This window comes from Antechinus flavipes, chromosome 1, assembly GCF_016432865.1.
Source record: "Antechinus flavipes isolate AdamAnt ecotype Samford, QLD, Australia chromosome 1, AdamAnt_v2, whole genome shotgun sequence".
Lineage (NCBI taxonomy): Eukaryota > Metazoa > Chordata > Mammalia > Dasyuromorphia > Dasyuridae > Antechinus > Antechinus flavipes.
In genome coordinates, this window is record NC_067398.1 from 522,371,402 (window position 1) to 522,393,980 (window position 22,579).

Sequence of the window (22,579 nt, forward strand, 5' to 3'; positions counted from 1 at the left end):
CCCACATTGCTATAGCAATCTTTCTTGCCCATATTGCTATCGCAATCTTTATTCACCTCTTCACTTCAATAAATATTGAAGATTTTTCCCTTAACCTGAATTCCTGACTCCGGCTGATTTTAAATACACGGTCATTACAAATAATGATCTCTAGTTCTCCTATGGTTACAAATTCTTTCCTCCTCCATGGATCTGACAGGTACACTATCTTATTTTCTTCTAATTTGTTTATAATATCATTCTTTATGTCTAGATTATGAACCCATTTCAAACTTATCTTGGCATATGATGTTATGAATGGATCAGTGCCTAGTTTCTTCCATATTAGTTTTCTATTTTCCCAGCAGTTTTTATCGAATAGTGAATTCTTATCCCCAAAGCTGGGGTCTTTGGGTTTCTCAAACACTACATCAATATTATCATTGATTATTTTGTCTTGTGAACCTAACCTATTCCACTGTTGAACTACTCTATTTCTTACCGAGTACCAAATGGTTTTGATGACTGTTGCTTTATAATATAGTTTTAGATCTGGTATAGGTAGGCCACCTTCATTTGCTTTTGTTTTTTCATTAATTCCCTTGAAATCTTGCCTTGTTGTTCTTCCATATGAATTTTGTTATTTTTTCTAGATTTGTAAAATAGTTTCTTGGGAGTTTGATTGGAATAGCACTAAATAAATTGATTAGTTTAGGTGGTATTATATCTTTTTTATATTTGCTCAACTTATCCAAGAGCACTTGATATTTTCCAGTTGTTTAGGTCTGACTTTATTTGTGTGAAAAGTGTTTTGTCATTTTGCTCATATTGTTCCTCAATTTCCCTTTGCAGATAGAACCCCAAATATTTTATACAATCGACAGTTATTTCACATGAAATTTCTCTTTTTATCTCTTGTTGAATTTAGTTAGTGATGTATAACAATGCTGATGATTTATGTCGATTTATTCTGTATCCTGCAAATTTGCTAAAGTTGTGAATTTTTTCTAATAGTTTTTTAGTTGATTTGGTAGGGTTCTCTAAGTATACTATCATATCATCTGCATAGTGATAATTTGGTTTCCTCATTAACTACACTAATCCTTTTAATCTCTTTTTCTTCTCTTACTGCCAAAGTTAACATTTCTAACAAAATATCGAATTTTAATGGTGATAGGGGACAACTTTTTTTCCATCTCTGATCTTATTAAAAATGGTTCTTGGTAATCATTATTGCATTTGGTGCTTGCAAATCATTTTAAATAGGTGTACATTTTAAGGAAAACTCCATGCATTCTTGTATTCTCTAGTGAATCTAATAGGAATGGATTTTAGATTTTGTAAAAACAATTTTTTTTCTGCATCTATTGAGATAATATGATTTTTGTTAGTTTGCTCATTGACATAGTTAATTATGCTAATAGTTTTCCCAATATTGAGCCAGTCCTGCATTCCTTGTATATATCCTATTTGGTCCTGGTGTATTATCCTGGGGATAACTAGCTGTAATCTCTTGGCACATATTTTATTTTTGCAATTAATATTGAAAAAAAAAAACTTACCTGGTTTAGGTATCAGCAGTATATCTATGTCATAAAAAGGAATTTGTTAGGACTCTTTTCTCTTTTTTCCCCCAAATAGTTTGCATCATATTGGAATTAATTGTTCTTTAAAACTTTGCTACAATTAACATGTAAATTCATCTGACCTTGGAAATTTTTTCATAGGGAATTTATTTATCGTTTTTTCAATTTCTTCTTCTAAAGTGGGACTCTATAAGTAATTTATTTTCTCTTCTTTCAATCTAGGCAATCTACATATTTGTAAGCATTTCTCCATTTCACTTACATTATCAGATTGTTGATCTATAGTTGGGCAAAACAACTTTTAATTACTTCTTTAATTTTCTCTTCATTGATGAAAAGTTATCCCTTTTCATTTATAATACTAACAGTTTGATTTTTTTTTTCCTTTTTGTAATGAAATCAACTAAAGTTTTATCTGTTTTGTTGTTTTTTTCATAAAACCAAATCTTCCTTTTGTTTATTAATGGAATAGTTTTCTTTAATTTTATTAATTTTCCCCTTTTTTTCCAGAACTTCAAATTTGGTGTTTAACTGAGGCTTTAAATTTTGTTTTTTGTAGGTTTTTTTTTTTTTTAGTTGCATGCCTGATTCATTGGTCTTCTCTTTCTCTATTTTATGCAAATAAGCATAAAGAGATATAAACCTTCTCCTAAGTAATCCTTTGGCTACATTCCATAAATTTTGGTATATTGTGTCATTATTGTTATTTTCTTGGATGGAATTATCCATTTTGCTATGATTTGTTGTTTTAACCACACATTCTTTAGGATTAGATATAAATCATCAGTTTTAATATAATTAAAAGAGGCTATGTTTTACATAATATCATCAAAAATTTGTGATGATCAATTATGAATGAATTGGTTCTTTTCATTGATCATCGATCCAATGCAATGTTAATGAACTTTGCCTGACAATGCCATCTGCATCCAGAAAAAGAAATATTGCGACTAAATGGAAATCAATATATGCTATGTTCACTTCTCTTTTCTGTTTTTTTAATCTCACACTTGATTTTATTCTTTTGCTCTGATTTTTCTTTCCCACCATGATTAATAAAACAATGTGTATCAAAATAAGTATTTTAAAAAATGTTTATAAATAATAAACAATAAGATTTTTTAAAAAAGAAAAGAGGTTGAAAACATCCTTGCAAGCATGGTCCAGAAAAAAAGGTTTCTGTTTGGGCAGGATTCAATGAACTTTATGTCTTCAAAATTTGTAATTGATTGTTTTTTTTTACTATTAATTATCATCTAGCTTTGACTTTAGTCTTTTTTCAGGTGCTTACTATATCACAATGTTACTGATAGAGAAATTGATTTCATAATTTTGCATTATATATTTAAGTAATATAGTTATTTAGATGCAGCTTTTATGAAAGTAGCAAATAGGAATTTGGTGATGAAGGTGGTATTGAATAATATCCCTAAATGTAGATCACACTGTTTATACTGAACAACTGACAATATTCAATTTATTATTAAATATTAATATTAAAATATTATTCAAAATTAAATGTATATAAAAATACATTTATTACTAGGCACAGTTTTATCACTGTGCTAAATGTAATGATGAAAGTGAATTTCTCTTGCAGAGCCACAAAGGGCAATGCTTTAGAACTCTGAAGGAGATTTATTAGTCAAAGAATTATGGGAAAGTGAATGATACATGGAATAGTCACTTTGTATGCTTGAAATTCCAGATCTTTTTAGGCTTAAGAATTATTTTTTTTTTCATTATTGTCTACTCTCCTTTCCTTCCTTGTTATAGTTTTTATATTTTTTCTTTTAATCTGTAACACTTTTTATTATTTGTTATGCTCTGAATAACCAGGAAATATTCCACCACCTTAATAATTTCACCTAGAAAATCTCTGCAAAATTTAAAATTTGTAGCAACAGGATTTAGGTTCAAGTTCCACTAAGAAAAAAAGGAAAAGGAAGAAGAGAAGGAAATGAAAAGAAAGAAATGGAATAATAGAAAAATCAGAATGAGGAGGAGGAGGAGAAGAAAAAGAAAAGACAAAGGAAATAGAAGAGTAAAAGAGGGAGGAGCAAGAGATGGAAAAACAGGAAGAGAAGAAAGAAGGTTATTAAGAAGAAGAAAAAGAAGAACAAGAAGAGAAGAAAGTTATGATGATAATGATGATGATGATGATGATGATGATGATAGTGAAGAAAATGATGAATTTTCCTCTCTCTAACAGGACTTTGAAATACAGGTTCTCAACAATCATTATTATCAAATTGTGTTGTGTTATATAGTCTAGTAAAATTTAGGTTATAGTTTATCTCTCATGAAAACATAATTGTTTTCTTTCAATATTGCTTTCCATTTATATATTGTTTCTTTTTACTGGAACATGCTTACATCGATATGCTGGCCCTTTATGTATAATTTAAAATTCTAGAGAATTTCATGAAGTGCAGAGATTTTGGTAATGAGGCCACAGATAATATCAGAAATACAGAGACATTATTTGAACTAGGTCTTTCTATCAACGTCAGCACACCATGTTCAAAAGTACCAGATCACTTGTCAGATATTTTAATGTACAGTTAGCATGGGGCAGGCATTGCCCATATTACCATTATTTCAATGGTTTTGTGAATTCTTTATCTAGTATGTTTACATAATAGTTGGAAGAAAAACAAAAACATATACATATAGAGTATGATAGGAAAATTGTTAAAATCATATATATCCAAGCCAAATTAAATAACTTTAAGGCTATTTTTGTCCAAATGATGTTTGTATAAATAATTTTTAATACCATTGGAAGGTATATGTTCATAATTTGCTATAACTTCATAGCTTTCATTACTCAATAATTTTAAACCATAATCTCTGTTAAAGTGCTAATTTATTCTGTTTTACAGAGTAAATTTACACAACAAAGTTGGCTATGAAGCAAATGCTTTATCTTCCCTACTTCTATTATAAAATCAGCATTTATTACTGGGTGGGTGGGGGAGAAATCTCCCTACGGAATGTTTAAGAGTTTTCATGAAGAATACATTTATGGTTTCCAATAGCTCAGCATGACAGAAACTTGAGTACCTTTGCAGCATCAGACCTGAAAGCTTACTGAATTTTAAAGACAGAAAAAAAATTAAAATCTCATTCAGTTACTTATTTTCCAGTTAATATCAAGTGACTTTTTCTTTATATATGTAGATAACAAAATCTATCTTACATGGTTATTGTGGCAAATGAGATAATATATAAAGACATTTGAAAAGCTTAAAGCTCTTTATAAATATTAGCTATTATTTATCCACATGTCATAAAGTGGATCTTTTCTGCCCCAGTATAATGTAATCTCCTGAAATCCAATGACTTTGATTTTTTTCTAATAAATTTATTTATTTTTTATAAACATTGCTATATGAATCATGTTGGGAGAAAATAATCAGAACAAGGGGAAAAACCCATGGAAGAGATGAAAAAAACAAACAAACAAAAAAAAAAAAAGAAGGGAACAGTCATTCCCCAACTGATGACATCTACTCATTTTCCAATTTGTTGCTATCATAAAAAAGAGCTGCTACAAGTATTTTTGCACATGTGTATCCTTTTCCTCCTCTAGGATTTCCTTGGGATACAAACCCTGTAATGGCACTTCTGGGTGAAAGAGTATGGATAGTCTCCTTTTGGGCATAGTTCCAAATTGCACTCCAGAATTGTTGGATAATTTCACAACTCCTGTATTAGTGTTCCAGTTTTCCCACAACCTTTCGAACATTTGTCATTATCTTTGCCTGTCTTGTTAGTCAATCTGGTATTTTGGAGTTGTTTTAGTGATGGAAAGCGTTTTTAATATAACTATAGGTGGCTTTAGTTTTATCAACTGAAAATTGTCTATTCATAACATTTGACCATTTATCAATTCGGTAATGACTTATATTCTTATAAATTTGACACAGCTCTTTATATATTTAGAAATTAGACCTTTATCAGAAACACTGGCTGTAAAGATTTTTTTCATCAATTAGTATGGCTGAAACTAGGTATTGACCCACACTTAACATCGTATACCAAGATAAGATCAAAATGGGTTCATGACCACGGCATAAAAAAGGAGATTATAAATAAAGTAGGAGAGCACAGGATAGTTTACCTCTCAGATATGTGGAAGAGGAAGGAATTTAAGACCAAAGAAGAACTAAAGAGAATTATTAATCACAAAATAGAAAATTTTGATTATATCAAATTGAAAAAAAATGTGTACAAACAAAACTAATGCAGACAAGATTAGAAGGCATACAAGAAATTGGGAAAACATTTTTATAGTCAAAGGTTCTGATAAAGGAGTCATTTCCAAAATATATAGAGAATTGATTCTAATTTATAAGAAATCAAGCCATTCTTCAATTGATAAATGGTCAAAGGATATGAACAGACAATTTTCAGATGAAGAAATTGAAACTATTTCTAGCCATATAAAAAGATGCCCCAAGTCATTACTAATCAGAGGAATGCAAATTAAGACAACTCTGAGATACCATTACACACCTGTCAGATTGGCTAGAATAACAGGGAAAGATAATGCGGAATGTTGGAGGGGATGGGGGAAAACTGGGACACTGATACATTGTTGGTGGAATTGTGAATACATCCAGCCATTCTGGAGAGCAAATTGGAACTATGCTCAAAAAGTTATCAAACTATGCATACCCTTTGACTCAGCAGTGTTACTACTAGGCTTATATCCCAAAGAAATCTTAAAGAAAGGAATGAGATCTTTATGTGCAAGAATATTAGTGGCAGTCCTCTTTGTAATGGCCAGAAACTGGAAACTGAGTGGATACCTATCAACTGGAGAATGGCTGAATAAGTTGTGGTATATAAATGTTATGGAATATTATTGTTCTTTAAGAAATGACCTGCAGGATGATTTCAGAAAGGCCTGGAAAGACTTACATGAACTGATGTTGAGTGAAATTAGCAGGACCAGGAGATCATTATATACTTCAACAACAAAACTATATGATGCTCAATTCTGATAGATGTGGTCCTCTTCAACAACGAGATGAACCAAATCAGTTCCAATAGAGCAGTAATAAATTGAACCAGCTATACCGAGCAAAAGAACTCTGGGAAATGAGTATGAACCACTACATATAATTCCCAATCCCTCTATTTTTGTCGACCTGCATTTTTTATTTCCTTCACAGGTTAATTGTATACTATTTCAAAGTCCAATTCTTTTTGTGCAGCTAAATAATTGTATAGACATGTATACATATATTGTATTTAACAGATACTTTAACATATTTAACATGTATTGGTCAACCTGCCATCTTGGGGAGGGAGTGGGGAAAAGGAGGGGAAAAATTGTAACAAAAGGCTTTGCAATTGTCAATGCTGAAAAATTACTCATGCATATATTTTGTAAATAAAAAGCTATAAAAGAAAAAACAATATTTTTTTCATCTTTGAACTTCCCTTTTAATCTTATTTCTATTGGTTTTGTTTAATGGGCTGAGGCTTGAGATGATGCACTGAGGTCCCAAGCACGTGAGGCTAAATAGTAATTGGATCATACTCTATTAATATATATGCTTGGAGAAAGAATGGCCCCCACCCACTCTTTGTGCAAGTCTTCATGTGTTGTATAGGAAATGACGATTTTGGTGGATGGAGCCTGGGGAATGGAAAGGGAAGTGGAAAAAGAGACTGCTGGCTGGCGTCTTGTCACAGCTGCTCACATTGCTCCTGCGACCCCCCAACCCCCTTCATCTCCAATCACCCTTTCATCTGCAATTCCCCTTTACCTCTGCTGGCTGGCTTTCTATCCCAGGTGCACACATTGCTATCGTGACCCTCCCCCCCCTTCACCTCTGATCCCCCTTCACCTCCAATCCTCCTTCACCTTTGATCCTTCTCCACCTTCAGTAAGAATAAAGATCAATGATTTTCCCCTAACCTGAATTCCTGACTCGGGCTGATTTTAAAATACGTGGTCATCACAGTTTTGTTTCTGCAAAAAAACATTTTTTTAATTTAATGTAATCAAAGTTGTACATTTTGCCTTTTATAATGTTTTCTTTTTCCTCTTTGTCATACATTCCTCCCTTCTCCAAAGATCTCATAGTTAAATTATACATTGCTCTCTTTATCTGCTTGTGTTATCTTCATTTGTACCCAAATCATGTACCCATTTTACTTTATTTTGGTATGGGGTATGAGATGTAGTTCTATGCTGAGTTTCTGACATTTTATCAAATAGTAAGTTCTTATGCCAAAAGTTTGGAGGGGAGTTATCAAATACTGAATAACTATAGTCATTGATTATTGTGTCATGTGTTTCTAATATATTCCACTGATCCACCACTCTATATCCACTGAAACCAACCACATATGGTTTTGATGACTGCTGCTTTATAACATTGTTTTATGTCTGGTAGTTCTATACCATCATCTTTTGTATATTTTTCATTAATTTTCTTGATATTCTTGCCCTTTTCTTCTTCCAAATGAATTATGTTTTTATTTTTTGTAACTCTATAAAATAGTTTTTTTGCAGTTTGATTGTTTTGGTACTAAGTAGACAAATTTAGACAGAATTATCATTTTTATTATATTATCTCAACCTACCCACAAGCAATTGATGTTTTTCTAATTTCTTAGATTTGACTTTATTTGTGTGAGAAGTGTTTTGTAGTTGAGTTCCTAGGTTTGTCTCAACAAGAAAACACTCAAATATTTTATTTTGTCCACAGTTATTTTAAATGAAATTTCTCTTTCTCTTTCTTGCTGATGGGCTTTGTCAGTAATATATAGAAATGTTAATAATTTATGTGGGTTGATTTTATATCTTGAAACTTTGCTTAGACTGTTAATTTTTTCAAGTAGATTTTTGGATGATTTTCAAAAATTATTTAAATATGCTATCCTATAATTGATGACCTTTTAGACAGTTTCAAAAATTAGTGGGATTGGAAGCAGGATGCAAGGGATTGATATAGATTTTTTTTGTTTTTACTTTAAGAAAAACCTAATATATGAACATACTTATTTGATCAAAGTAAACAGTATAACTGCTTACACAAGAATTTATAATAGTATCCTCTAAATAAGCATTTTCATTAATGTATTTATATAGGATAGGTTAAAGAATTCTTAATTATATTTAGAGTTAGGAATGGTGAGAGAAAAGGAAGTCTGTATTAGGGATAAAACTGTTTTGATATAGTAGAGAGTAATTTAGTTGATATGGCTGTCAAGAAAATAAGTTCAAATCTTTGTACTGACACATACTAACTATATGACCAGGGAAAGTCAATTTCTCAATACCCCAAATAACATTTAATATAAGTTACAAAGGACAAAGCAGTCTGAATTGATAAAGGAGGTTTTATTCCCTAAAAACTGAATGTATCATTTATAACATAATTACTATATATAAGTATATGTTTTAAGATAGTTATATATGTATATATACATTTTCTATTTGTAAAAAGTTTAATATCTTATATTTTATACAATATAGCTAGGAAATGGTGGAAGGGATACATAGAAAGTATTTGTAACAAAGTCATTTTATAGGTAGTATGCATTTAATAGATTCGAGATGGATGTTATGTCTATTTAGAAAGATTCCTCATTCATTATTTTGCTAAAAATTCAGATTTCCTTATTCCATATGCAAAATGAGTATTATCTTTATGATAACTTATAAAGTGGGATTAAGTGTACAAAAGACATAGGAGATGTGTATGCATTAAAATAGATTGCAGGTCATGTCATAGCAGGGTTCTCTATGTCCCAAGACAAACTCATTTTCTAATGGCTTCATAACAATCTGATATTAGGTGACACAGGAAAGAATAGAATGTAAGACTATATTTATGGGGAGAATTTAGGAAATTATAACATTTCTGTTAATATATTTAGTATTGAGTTTGATTTGGTGTTGCATTTTAATCCTCTCCCTCAACGAATCTCTTGGTAAGTAGTTAAGAAAGCTCAACCTAATCTTTAAAGCAAAACATATTCAAATTGGTTTATAGCCCCAGGATACAAGCCTCTACAGGAGGGGTGATACTTGAATAATGTGGTACATTAAAATATTAATTTTTCAAATATAGATTTTGTTTTTCCTCTTTTAAAATACTGGTCTCAATAACACATTATCAACAAAAAAAAGTATTTATTAGGCATATATTATGTTCCATTAGCGGTAAAAGATACTAAACAAACTGAAATAATGCTTACAAATGATTAATTTTATAAATTTTATCAATAGAGTATTTGTTTAAGAAAACGATAAATTATTGTTAAAAGAGAAAGCACTTTTACAGAGTAATGTCTTTCTAAACTAATTCTACTTTGAAGTAGTGGCAATGTTAAACTTGAAAAGATCTTGAAAAGATCAATAGAAATTCAAAAGTATTTTATTGACTTTCATTTTTCTTGTTTTATTTGAAAGAAATAGAAAAAAAAGTAAACATTTTAAAACTTTTTTTTTTTTTTTTTTTTTTTTTTTTGCTTCTCATAATCTCTCTCAAATACTCTGTCCTGAAATATCACAGTAAGTGTTTTATTGACAAGCCTGTATTGGATTGTTATGCCATCTATGCAATGAGTAGGTTTAATTGGATGGCCTCTCAAATCCCTTGTGTGTCTTAAGTGAACTGTTGCCCTAGTAAGATGATTTGAATATTTAGAAAAGAATAATCGCTAGGACTGATATTCTATTTTTATATCATTATCTCATTTGATCCTCACAATACAAACTGAGTTTTTTATAGATAATATATTTGAGGAAACAAACTCAGAGATTTTAATTTACCATGAGCCTATATCTAAGTCCTAGAGGCAGGATTCAAACTCATACTTCTGATTTCAGAGCTAGTGCCCTTCAATTATTTTATATTGCCTCTCTAATAAGAGATGGAAGCTCAATTGATAATTCGAGAAATTAAAATAATCTAAAAACAAAGACTGGTTAGCAACTGAGTAACAAGAGTCAAAAGAAATAGGGCAAACAATACATGACAAAAAGCCCATTATTTGTTAGTAGGTATAACTTTTGCATCTCTTCTTGTCTTTATTTTCAATTACTTTATATTCTTAGCTGCCTTTATATCATTTTAAGACTTTGTACATCCTTGTTTTTAATTTCAAGTCTGAACAATTAGATATATGATTCTCGAACTTACCTGGTTACTGCCAAGTAATATAACATTTTTTTCTTCTCTATTGTATTCTTCAATTACACTCTTCAACACACACAATCCTGACTTCCGGTTAAGATGGCGGAGAGGAGGCTCACAGCTGCATAAGCTCCACGCTTTCTCTCACTATCCATTTCATTACAAGCCTCTGAATCAATGCTTGACTGAAAAAAACCCACAAATAGTTACCAAGAGAAGCCATCCTTGAGATCCGCCAAGAAAGGTCTGTCTTTACTGGAGGGCTGGGGCGGTTTTAGATCGGGCGCAGGCGGCGGGCAGCGGCAGTGAGAGCACGGGAGCAGACTGGAGAGGGGGTGGGGAGTGATCGCAGCCGTCTCTGCGGGGAGAGCTTCGCTACAGGTTTGGATACTTTCCTCCGGCAGCAAGTCAACAGCCCAGCAGAGAAGCTAAAAACACCGGGGCTGAAGAATACAACCCCAAACAGCTGGAGTCTCTCAGGACCTGGCCGCCCCCCCCCCTTCCCCCCCCCTCAGTGACTCAGCACGCTTTGGGATCTCAGAGCGCAGGCGCAGCACAGTCCTGCTAGTGCCTCACTGCTGCCCCCTGCAGTCTGTAGAGGAAGCTCGATAACACACCCAGCCCCCCCCCCAAAGAAAGACTCCAGTTTTTTCTGTTTTTCTTTGGTAGTTTGTCTCTGATTAATAGACAGAATGAGCAAGAAGCTGAAGAGGACTTTAACCCTTGACAGCTTCTATACAGATAGAGAGCAGACTCTAAATCCTGAGGAGACTAAAAACAGGCAGTCCCCAGGTGAATCCCCAAAGGAGGAGATCGTCTGTTCCTCAGCACAGATGAACCTCATAGAAGTGATTAAAAAGGCTCTCACAAGGGAGCTAGAAGAAAAATGGGGAAAGCAGAGTGAGGCTTGGCAAAAGGAGAAGGAAGCTTGGGAAAAGGAGAGGGAGGCTTGGCAAAAGAGCCTGGAGAAGTCAGTTAAAGAGAGAGTGGATAAAGAAGTAAAATCCTTGAAAAATAGGATTAGTGAACTGGAAACAGAAAACAGCTCTCTAAAAAACAAAATTGGCGAAATGGAAAAAAATTCCACAGAACAAAAGAACTCAATTGGACTATTAGAAAAAGATTTTTAAAAAGTGAGTGAAGAGAATACTTCACTGAAAATCAGAATTGAACAAGTGGAATTGAATGACTCGAGGAGACAAGAAGAATCAGTCAAGCAAATCCAAAAAAATCAAACAATGGAGAAAAATGTGAAATACCTTCTGGGGAAGACAACAGACCTGGAAAACAGATCCAGGAGAGACAATCTGAGAATCATTGGACTCCCAGAAAAACATGATGAAAAAAAGAGCCTGGACACTGTCTTCCAGGAAATTATCAAAGAGAACTGCCCAGAAGTCATAGGAACAGAGGAAAAAATAGACATTGAAAGGATTCATCGATCACCCACTGAAAGGGATCCTAAAATCAAAACACCAAGGAATATAGTGGCCAAATGCCAGAACCCTCAGATGAAAGAAAAAATATTGCAAGCGGCTAGAAAAACCCAATTCAAGTATCAAGGAGCCACAATAAGGATCACCCAGGATCTGGCAGCATCCACATTAAAAGATCGAAGGGCCTGGAATATGATATTCCGAAAGGCTAAGGAACTTGGTATGCAACCAAAAATAACTTACCCAGCGAGAATGAGCATCTTTTTCCAGGGAAGAAGATGGACATTCAAAGAAGTAAGCGAATTTCATCTATTTCTGATGAAAAAACCAGAACTTAACAAAAAGTTTGATCTACAAATATAGAACTCAAGAGAAATCTAAAAAGGTAAAGATTAATCTTGGGAACTATATTTTGACTATATAGATGTATAAAGAATACATGTATACCTTGTTCTAGAAATTGATGTGGAAAAGACATTGTACCAGAAAAAGGGTAAAGTGGGGGTAGTACATCTCATGAAGAGGCATAGGAAACCTATTATATCTGAGAGAAAGAATGGAGGGGGATGAATATAGTGGGTATCTTACTGCCTTCAGAATTGGCTTTAAGTGAAAAATCTTAAGACATATTCAATCTATGGTGAAACTTCTCCCATCTCATTGAAAAGTGAGAAGGGAAAAGTGGAAAGGGAAGGAATAAGCTAAGCAGAAGGGAATACGGGAACTGGGAGGGAAAGGGGTAAGATAGGGGGAGGAACTCTAAGGCGGGGGGAGGGATACGAAAAAGGGAGGGCTGTGAGAAGCAAGGGGTGCTCACAAGCTTAATACTTGGAAGGGGGGGGAAAGGGGAAAGAAGGGAGGAAAGCATAAACCGGGGTTAACAAGATGGCAAGTAATACAGAATTGGTCATTCTAACCATAAACGTGAATGGGGTAAACTCCCCCATAAAGAGGAAGCGGTTTGCAGAATGGATTAAAAGCCAGAATCCTACAATATGTTGTTTACAGGAAACACACCTGAAGCGGGGAGATACATGCAGGTTAAAGGTAAAAGGTTGGAGCAAAATCTACTATGCTTCAGGTGAAGTCAAAAAAGCAGGGGTAGCCATCCTGATCTCAGATCAAGCTAAAGCAAAAATTGACCTAATTAAAAGAGATAAGGAAGGACATTATATCTTGCTAAAGGGTAGCATGGATAATGAAGCACTATCTATATTAAACATATATGCACCAAGTGGGGTAGCATCTAAATTCTTAAAAGAGAAACTAAGAGAGCTGCAAGAAGAAATAGACAGTAAAACTATAATAGTGGGAGATCTTAACCTTGCACTCTCAGAATTAGATAAATCAAACCACAAAATAAATAAGAAAGAAGTCAAAGAGGTAAATAGAATACTAGAAAAGTTAGATATGATAGATCTCTGGAGAAAATGTAATGGAGACAGAAAGGAATACACTTTCTTTTCAGCAGTTCATGGAACCTATACAAAAATTGACCATATATTAGGACATAAAAACCTCAAACTCAAATGTAGTAAGGCAGAAATAGTAAATGCATCCTTTTCAGACCACGATGCAATGAAAATTACATTCAACAAAAAAGCAGGGGAAGTAGACCAAAAAATAATTGGAAACTAAATAATCTCATACTAAAGAATGATTGGGTGAAACAGCAAATCATAGACATAATTAATAACTTCACCCAAGAAAACGATAATAATGAGACATCATACCAAAATGTATGGGATGCAGCCAAAGCGGTAATAAGGGGAAATTTCATATCTCTAGAGGCCTATTTGTATAAAATAGAGAAAGAGAAGGTCAATGAATTGGGTTTGCAATTAAAAATGCTAGAAAAGGAACAAATTAAAAACCCCCAGTCAAACACTAAACTTGAAATTCTAAAAGTAAAAGGTGAGATCAATAAAATTGAAAGTAAAAAACTATTGAATTGATTAATAAAACTAAGAGTTGGTTCTATGAAAAAACCAACAAAATAGACAAACCCTTAGTAAATCTGATTAAAAAAAAGGAAAGAGGAAAATCAAATTGTTAGTCTTAAAAATGAAAAGGGAGAACTCACCACTAACGAAGAGGAAATTAGAGCAATAATTAGGAGTTACTTTGCCCAACTTTATGCCAATAAATTCGACAACTTAAATGAAATAGAAAAATACCTCCAAAAATACAGCTTGCCCAAACTAACAGAGGAAGAAGTAAATATCCTAAACAGTCCCATCTCAGAAAAAGAAATAGAACAAACTATCAATCAACTCCCTAAGAAAAAATCCCCAGGACCAGATGGATTTACATGTGAATTCTACCAAACATTTAAAGAACAATTAACTCCAATGTTATATAAACTATTTGAAAAAATAGGGATTGAAGGAGTCCTACCAAACTCCTTTTATGACACAGATATGGTACTGATACCTAAACCAGGTAGGCTGAAAACAGAGAAAGAAAATTATAGACCAATCTCCCTAATGAATATTGATGCTAAAATCTTAAATAAAATATTAGCAAAAAGATTACAGAAAATTGTCACCAGGATAATACACTATGACCAAGTAGGATTTATACCAGGAATGCAGGGCTGGTTCAATATTAGGAAAACTATTAGCATAATTGACTATATCAATAACCAAACAAACAAAAACCACATGATCATCTCAATAGATGCAGAAAAAGCATTTGATAAAATCCAACATCCATTCCTAATAAAAACACTTGAGAGCATAGGAATAAATGGACTTTTCCTTAAAATAGTCAGGAGCATATATTTAAAACCATCAGTAAGCATCATATGCAATGGGGAAAAACTGGAACCTTTCCCAGTAAGATCTGGAGTGAAGCAAGGTTGCCCACTATCACCATTATTATTTAATATCGTATTAGAAACACTAGCCTCGGCAATAAGAGTCGAGAAAGATATAAAAGGAATTAGAGTAGGCAATGAGGAAACCAAACTATCACTCTTTGCAGATGATATGATGGTATACCTAGAGAACCCCAGAGATTCTACCAAAAAGCTATTGGAAATAATTCATAATTTTAGCAAAGTAGCTGGCTACAAAATAAATCCCCATAAATCCTCAGCATTTTTATACATCACCAACAAAACCCAACAGCAAGAGATACAAAGAGAAATTCCATTCAGAATAACTGTTGATACCATAAAATATTGGGAATCTATCTACCAAAGGAAAGTCAGGAATTATATGAGCAAAATTATAAAAAAGTCTCCACACAAATAAAGTCAGACTTAAATAATTGGAAAAATATTAAGTGCTCTTGGATCGGCCGAGCAAACATAATAAAGATGACAATACTCCCTAAACTAATCTATTTATTTAGTGCTATACCAATCAGACTTCCAAGAAAATATTTTATTGATCTAGAAAAAGTAACAACAAAATTCATATGGAACAATAAAAAGTCGAGAATCTCAAGGGAATTAATGAAAAAAAAATCAAATGAAGGTGGCCTAGCTGTACCTGATCTAAAATCATATTATAAAGCAGCAGTCACCAAAACCATTTGGTATTGGCTAAGAAATAGATTAGTGGATCAGTGGAAAAGGCTAGGCTCACAAGACAGAATAGTCAATTATAGCAATCTAGTGTTTGACAAACCCAAAGCCCCTAACTTCTGGGAAAAGAATTCATTATTTGATAAAAACTGCTGGGATAATTGGAAATTAGTATGGCAGAAATTAGGCATGGACCCACACTTAACACCATATACCAAGATAAGATCAAAATGGGTCTATGACCTAGGCATAAAGAACGAGATTATAAATAAATTAGAGGAACATAGAATAGTTTATCTCTCAGACTTGTGGAGGAGAAAGAAATTTGTAACCAAAGATGAACTAGAGACCATTACTGATCACAGAATAGAAAATTTCGATTACATCAAATTAAAAAGCCTTTGTACAAATAAAACTAATGCAAACAAGATTAGAAGGGAAGCAACAAACTGGGAAAACATTTTCACAGTTAAAGGTTCTGATAAAGGCCTCATTTCCAAAATATATAGAGAACTGACTCAAATTTATAAGAAATCAAGCCATTCTCCAATTGATAAATGGTCAAAGGATATGAACAGACAATTTTCAGAGGATGAGATTGAAACTATTACCACTCATATGAAAGAGTGTTCCAAATCATTATTGATCAGAGAAATGCAAATTAAGACAACTCTGAGATACCACTACACACCTGTCAGATTGGCTAAGATGACAGGAAAAAATAATGATGAATGTTGGAGGGGATGCGGGAAAACTGGGACACTAATGCATTGTTGGTGGAGTTGTGAACGAATCCAACCATTCTGGAGAGCAATCTGGAATTATGCCCAAAAAATTATCAAATTGTGCATACCCTTTGATCCAGCAGTGTTTCTATTGGGCTTATATCCCAAAGAAATACTAAAGAAGGGAAAGGGACCTGTATGTGCCAAAATGTTTATAGCAGCCCTGTTTGTAGTGGCTAGAAACTGGAAAATGAATGGATGCCCATCAATTGGAGAATGGCTGGGTAAATTGTGGTATATGAATGTTATGGAATATTATTGTTCTGTAAGAAATGACCAGCAGGATGAATACAGAGAGGACTGGCGAGACTTACATGAGCTGATGCTAAGTGAAATGAGCAGAACCAGGAGATCATTATACACTTTGACAACGATATTGTATGAGGACATATTTTGATGGAAGTGGATTTTTTTGACAAAGAGACCTGAGTTTCAATTGATAAATGACGGACAAAAGCAGCTACACCCAAAGAAAGAACACTGGGAAACGACTGTAAACTATCTGCATTTTTGTTTTTCTTCCCGGATTATTTATACCTTCTGAATCAAATTCTCCCTACGCAACAAGAGAACTGTTCGGTTCTGCAAACATATATTGTATCTAGGATATACTGCAACATATCCAACATATAAAGGACTGCTTGCCATCTAGGGGAGGGGGTGGAGGGAGGGAGGGGAAAAAAAAAAAGAAAAAAAAATAGAAATGAGGCCTTTATCAGAACCTCTGAATATAAAAAATATTTTCCCAATTTACTGTTTTCCTTTTAATTTTATCTGAATTACTTTTATTTGTACAAAACCTTTTTTAACTTGACATAATCAAAATTATCTATTTTATGTTCAATAATGAACTCCAGTTCTTCTTTGGCCAAAAAATTCCTTCTTCATCCACAGATCTGAGAGGTAAACTATCCTATGTTCATCTAATTTGTTATAATATCTATCTTTATGTCTAAAGCATGAACCCATTTTGACTTCATCTTGATATACAATGTTAGCTGTAGGTCAGTGCCTAGTTTCTGCCATACTAGTTTCCAATTTTCCCAGCAGTTTTTGTCAAATAGTGATTTTTTTATCCTAAAAGCTGGGATTTTAGGGTTTGCCAAACACTAGATTACTATAATTATTGACTATTTTATCCTGTGAACCTAACCTATTCTACCAATTTATTACTCTATTTCTTAGTCAGTACCAAATGGTTTTGATGAACGATGCTTTATAATATAATTTTAGATCTGGCCCAGCTAGGCCACCTTCATTGGCATTTTTTCATTAATTCTTTTGAAATTCTTGACCTTTTGTTCTTCCAGATGAACTTTGCTATTATTTTTTTCTAGATGTGTAAAATGATATCTTGGAGTTTGATTGACATGGCACTAAATAAGTAGACTAATTTAGGTAGTATTGCTATTTTGATTGAGGATTTGATATTTTTCCAATTGATTAGATCTGACGTTTTGTGGAAACCATTTTGTAATGGTGTTCATATAATTCCTGACTTTGCCTTGGCAAGTAGACTCCTAAATATTTTATATTATCTACAATTATTTTAAATGGAATTTTACTTTGTATTTCTTGAAATTGGATTATGTTGGTAATATATAAAAATGCTGATGATTTATGTGGATTTATTTTTTATCCTGCAACTTTGTTAAAGTTGTGAATTATTGTTATTAGTTTTAAAATTGATTCTCTAGAGTTCTCTAAGTATACCATCATATCCTGTGCAAAGAGTAATAATTTGTTTTTTTTCATTACTACTTTAATTTCTTTAATCTCTTTTTCTTCTCTTGTTGCCAAAATTAACATTTCTTTTTATTTTTTTTATTTTTTATTTTTAAATTTTTTTTTTTTTATTGACAGAACCCATGCCAGGGTAATTTTTTACAACATTATCCCTTGCACTTACTTCTGTTCTGATTTTTCCCCTCCCTCTCACCATCCCCTCCCCCAGATGGTAAGCAGTCCTATACATGTTAAATAGGTTACAGTATATCCTAGATACAATATATTTGTGCAGAATCGAACAATTCTCTTGTTGCCTAGAGAGAATTGGATTAGATTCAGAAGGTATAAATAACCTGGGAAGAAAAACAAAAATGCAAGCAGTTTATATTCATTTCCCAGTGTTCTTTCTTTGAGTGTAGCTGCTTCTCTCCATCCTTGATCAATTGAAACTGAGTTAGATCTCCTTGTTGAAGATATCCACTTCCATCAGAATACATCCTCAAACAATATCATTGTTGAGGTATATAATGATCTCCTGGTTCTGCTCATCTCACTTAGCATCAGTTCATGTAAGTCTCACCAATCATCTCTGTATTCATCCTGCTGGTCATTTCTTACAGAATAATAATATTCCATAACTTCATATACGACAATTTACTCAACCATTCTCCAACTGATGGGCATCCATTCATTTTCCAGCTTCTAGCCACTACAAACAGGGCTGCCACAAACATTTTGGCACATACAGGTCTCTTTCCCTTCTTTAGTATCTCTTTGGGTATAAGCCCAGTAGAAACATTGCTGGATCAAAGGGTATGCACAGTTTGATAACTTTTTGAGCATACTTCTAAATTGCTCTCCAGAATGGCTGGATGTGTTCACAATTCTACCAATAATGTATTAATGTCCCTGTTTTCCCACATCCCCTCCAACATTCCCCATTGTCTTTCCCTGTCATTCTAGCCAATCTGAGATGTGTTTAGTGGTATCTCAGAGTTGTCTTAATTTGCATTTCTCTGATTAATAATGACTTGGAACATCTTTTCACATAGCTAGAAATAGTTTCAATTTCTTCATCTGAGAACTGTCTGTTGATATCCTTTGACCATTTATCCATGGCTTGATTTCTTATAAATTAGAGTCAATTCTCTATATATTTTGGAAATGAGGCCTTTATCAGAACCTTTGACTGTAAAAATGATTTCCCAGTTTATTGTTTCCCTTCTAATCTTGTCTGTGTTAGTTTTGTTTGTACAAAAACTTTTCAATTTGATATAATCAAAATGTTCTATTTTGTAGTCAATAGTGATCTGTAGTTCTTCTTTGATAATAAATACCTTCCTCTTCCACAGGTCTGAGAGGTGAACTATCCTATGCTCTTCCAATTTATTTATAATCTCATTCTTTATGCCTAGGTCATGAACCCATTTCGATCTTATCTTGGTATATGGTGTTAAGTGTGGGTTCATGCCTAACTTCTGCCATACCAATTTCCAGTTATCCCAGCAGTTTTTATCAAATAATGAATTCTTATCCCAAAAGTTAGGATCTTTGGGTTTGTCAAACACTAGATTGCTATAGTTCGCTATTCTGTTTTATGAACCTAACCTATTCCCCTAATCAACTAATCTATTTCTTAGCCAATACCAAATGGTTTTGGTGACTGCTGCTTTATAATATAGTTTTAGATCAGGTACAGCTAGGCCACCTTCATTTGATTTTTTTTTCATTAATTCCCTTGAGATTCTCGACCTTTTATTGATTCATACAATATTCTTCCCCCTCTCTAAGTTCCCTCAGATATGATAGGTTTCCTTTGCCTCATTGTTACATGTAGTTTCCCTCTTTTTTATCTCTCTTTTTCTCTTTTTCTGACATTATCCCCTTTCCATTTCTACTTCCCTTTTTTATGTTATATCAGTAAAATCAAATTATACATGTGGGTTTTATGTATATCCACAACAGAAACACAGTTCTTAAGAGTTCCTTTTAACTTTTTCTACTTTTCTTGAGCCTTCTAGTTGGAGATCAAATTTTTGTTTAAGTCTGTTTTTTACCTTAGAAACAAATGGAATTCCTCTGTTTCATTAAATGTCTGTCTTCCATGGGAAAAAATGCTCAGCTTAGCTTGGTAGTTTATTCTTGGCTGCATTCCAAGTTCTTTTGCCTTTCAGAATATCAGATTCCAGGACTTTCGACCCTTTCATGTTGAGTTAGCCAGATATTGAGTGACCCTTATTGTGTCACCTTGGTATTTGAATTGTTTTTTTCCTGGCTGCTTGTAATATTTTTTCTTTAGTCTGAAAATTCTGAAATTTGGCCACAATATTCCTCAGAGTCTTTATTTTAGGTTCTTTTTCAGAAGATGTTCAATGAATTCTTTCAATGCCTATTTTACCTTCCAGTTCTGTTACTTCTGGGCAGTTCTCTTTGATGATTTCCTGTAAAATGGTATCTAGGCTTTTTTTTTTTTCATCATAATTTTTGGATAATCCAATGATCCTCAAGTTATTTCTCCTAGATCTATTTTCTGTGTCTGTTGTTTTTCCAAATAAATATTTGACATTTTCCCCCCAATCTTTCATTTTTTTTTTGGTTTTGCTTGACTGATTCTTTATGTCTCAATGAATCAGTCATTTCTATTTGTTCAGTTCTGATTTTTAGTGAGTTATTTTCTTCATTAGTTTTTTTTTTTTACTTCTTTTTGTATATGTTCAATTGAGTATATATATATATATATATATATACATATATATATATACATGTGTGTGTATATATATATACTCAATATATAAATTACCCTGGCATGGGTTCTATCAATATATATATATATATACTTTTTATTGATAGAACCCATGCCAGGGTAATTTATTACAACATTATCCCTTGCACTTACTTCTGTTCCGATTTTCCCCCTCCCTTCCTCTACCCTCTCCGCCAGATGGCAAGCAGTCCTAAATATGTTAAATATGCCACAGTATATCCTAGATACAGAAGGTAGAAATAACCGTGGAAGAAAAACAAAAATGCAAATGGTTTAGATTCATTTCCCAGTGTTCTTTCTTTGGGTGTAGATGCTTCTCTCCATCCTTGATCAATTGAAACTGAGTTAGATCTCCTTGTCGAAGAGATCCACTTCCATCAGAATACATCCTCATACAGTATCGTTGTTGAGGTATATAATGATTTCCTGGTTCTGCTCATTTCACTTAGCATCAGTTCATGTAAGTCTCTCCAAGCCTCTCTGTATTCATCCTGCTAGTCATTTCTTACAGAACAATAATATTCCATAACATTCATATACCATAATTTATCCAGCCATTGTCCAATTGATGGACATCCATTTATTTTCCAGTTTCTAGCCACTACAAACAGGGCTGCCACAAACATTTTGGCACATACAGGTCCTTTTCCCTTCTTTAGTACCTCTTTGTGGTATAAGCCCAGTAGTAGCACTGCTGGATCAAAGGATATGCACAGTTTGATAACTTTTTGGGCATAATTCCAGATTGCTCTCCAGAATGGTTGGATTTGTTCACAACTCCACCAACAATGCATCAGTGTCCCTGTTTTCCCACATCCCCTCCAACATTCATCATTATTTTTTCCTATCATCTTAGCCAATCTGACAGGTGTGTAGTGATATCTCAGAGTTGTCTTAATTTGCATTTCTCTGATCAATAGTGATTTGGAACACTCTTTCATATGAGTGGTAATAGTTTCAATTTCATCATTTGAAAATTGTCTGTTCATATCTTTTGACCATTTATCAATTGGAGAATGGCTTGATTTCTTATAAATTAGAGTCAATTCTCTATATATTTTGGAAATGAGGTCTTTATCAAAACCTTTAATTGTGAAGGTGGTTTCCCAATTTGTTTCTTCCCTTCTAATCTTGTTTGCATTAGTTTTGTTTGTTCAAAGGCTTTTTAATTTGATGTAATCAAATTTTTCTATTTTGTGATCAGTAATGGTCTCTAGTTCATCTTTGGCCACAAATTTCTTCCTCCTCCACAAGTCTGAGAGATAAAGAGATTAAAGGAATTAGAGTAGGCAATGAGGAAACCAAACTATCACTCTTTGCAGATGATATGATGGTATACGTAGAGAACCCCAGAGAGTCTACTAAAAAGCTATTCAAAATAATCCATTACTTTAGCAAAGTTGCAGTATACAAAATAAGTCCCCATAAATCCTCAGCATTTTTATACATCAGCAACAAAATCCAACAGCAAGAGATACAAAGAGAAATTCCATTCTAAATTGTCAACAGCATAAAATATTTGGGAATCTATCTACCAAAGGAAAGTCAGGAATTACATGAGCAAAATTACAAAAAAAAAAAAAAAACTTTCTACACAAATAA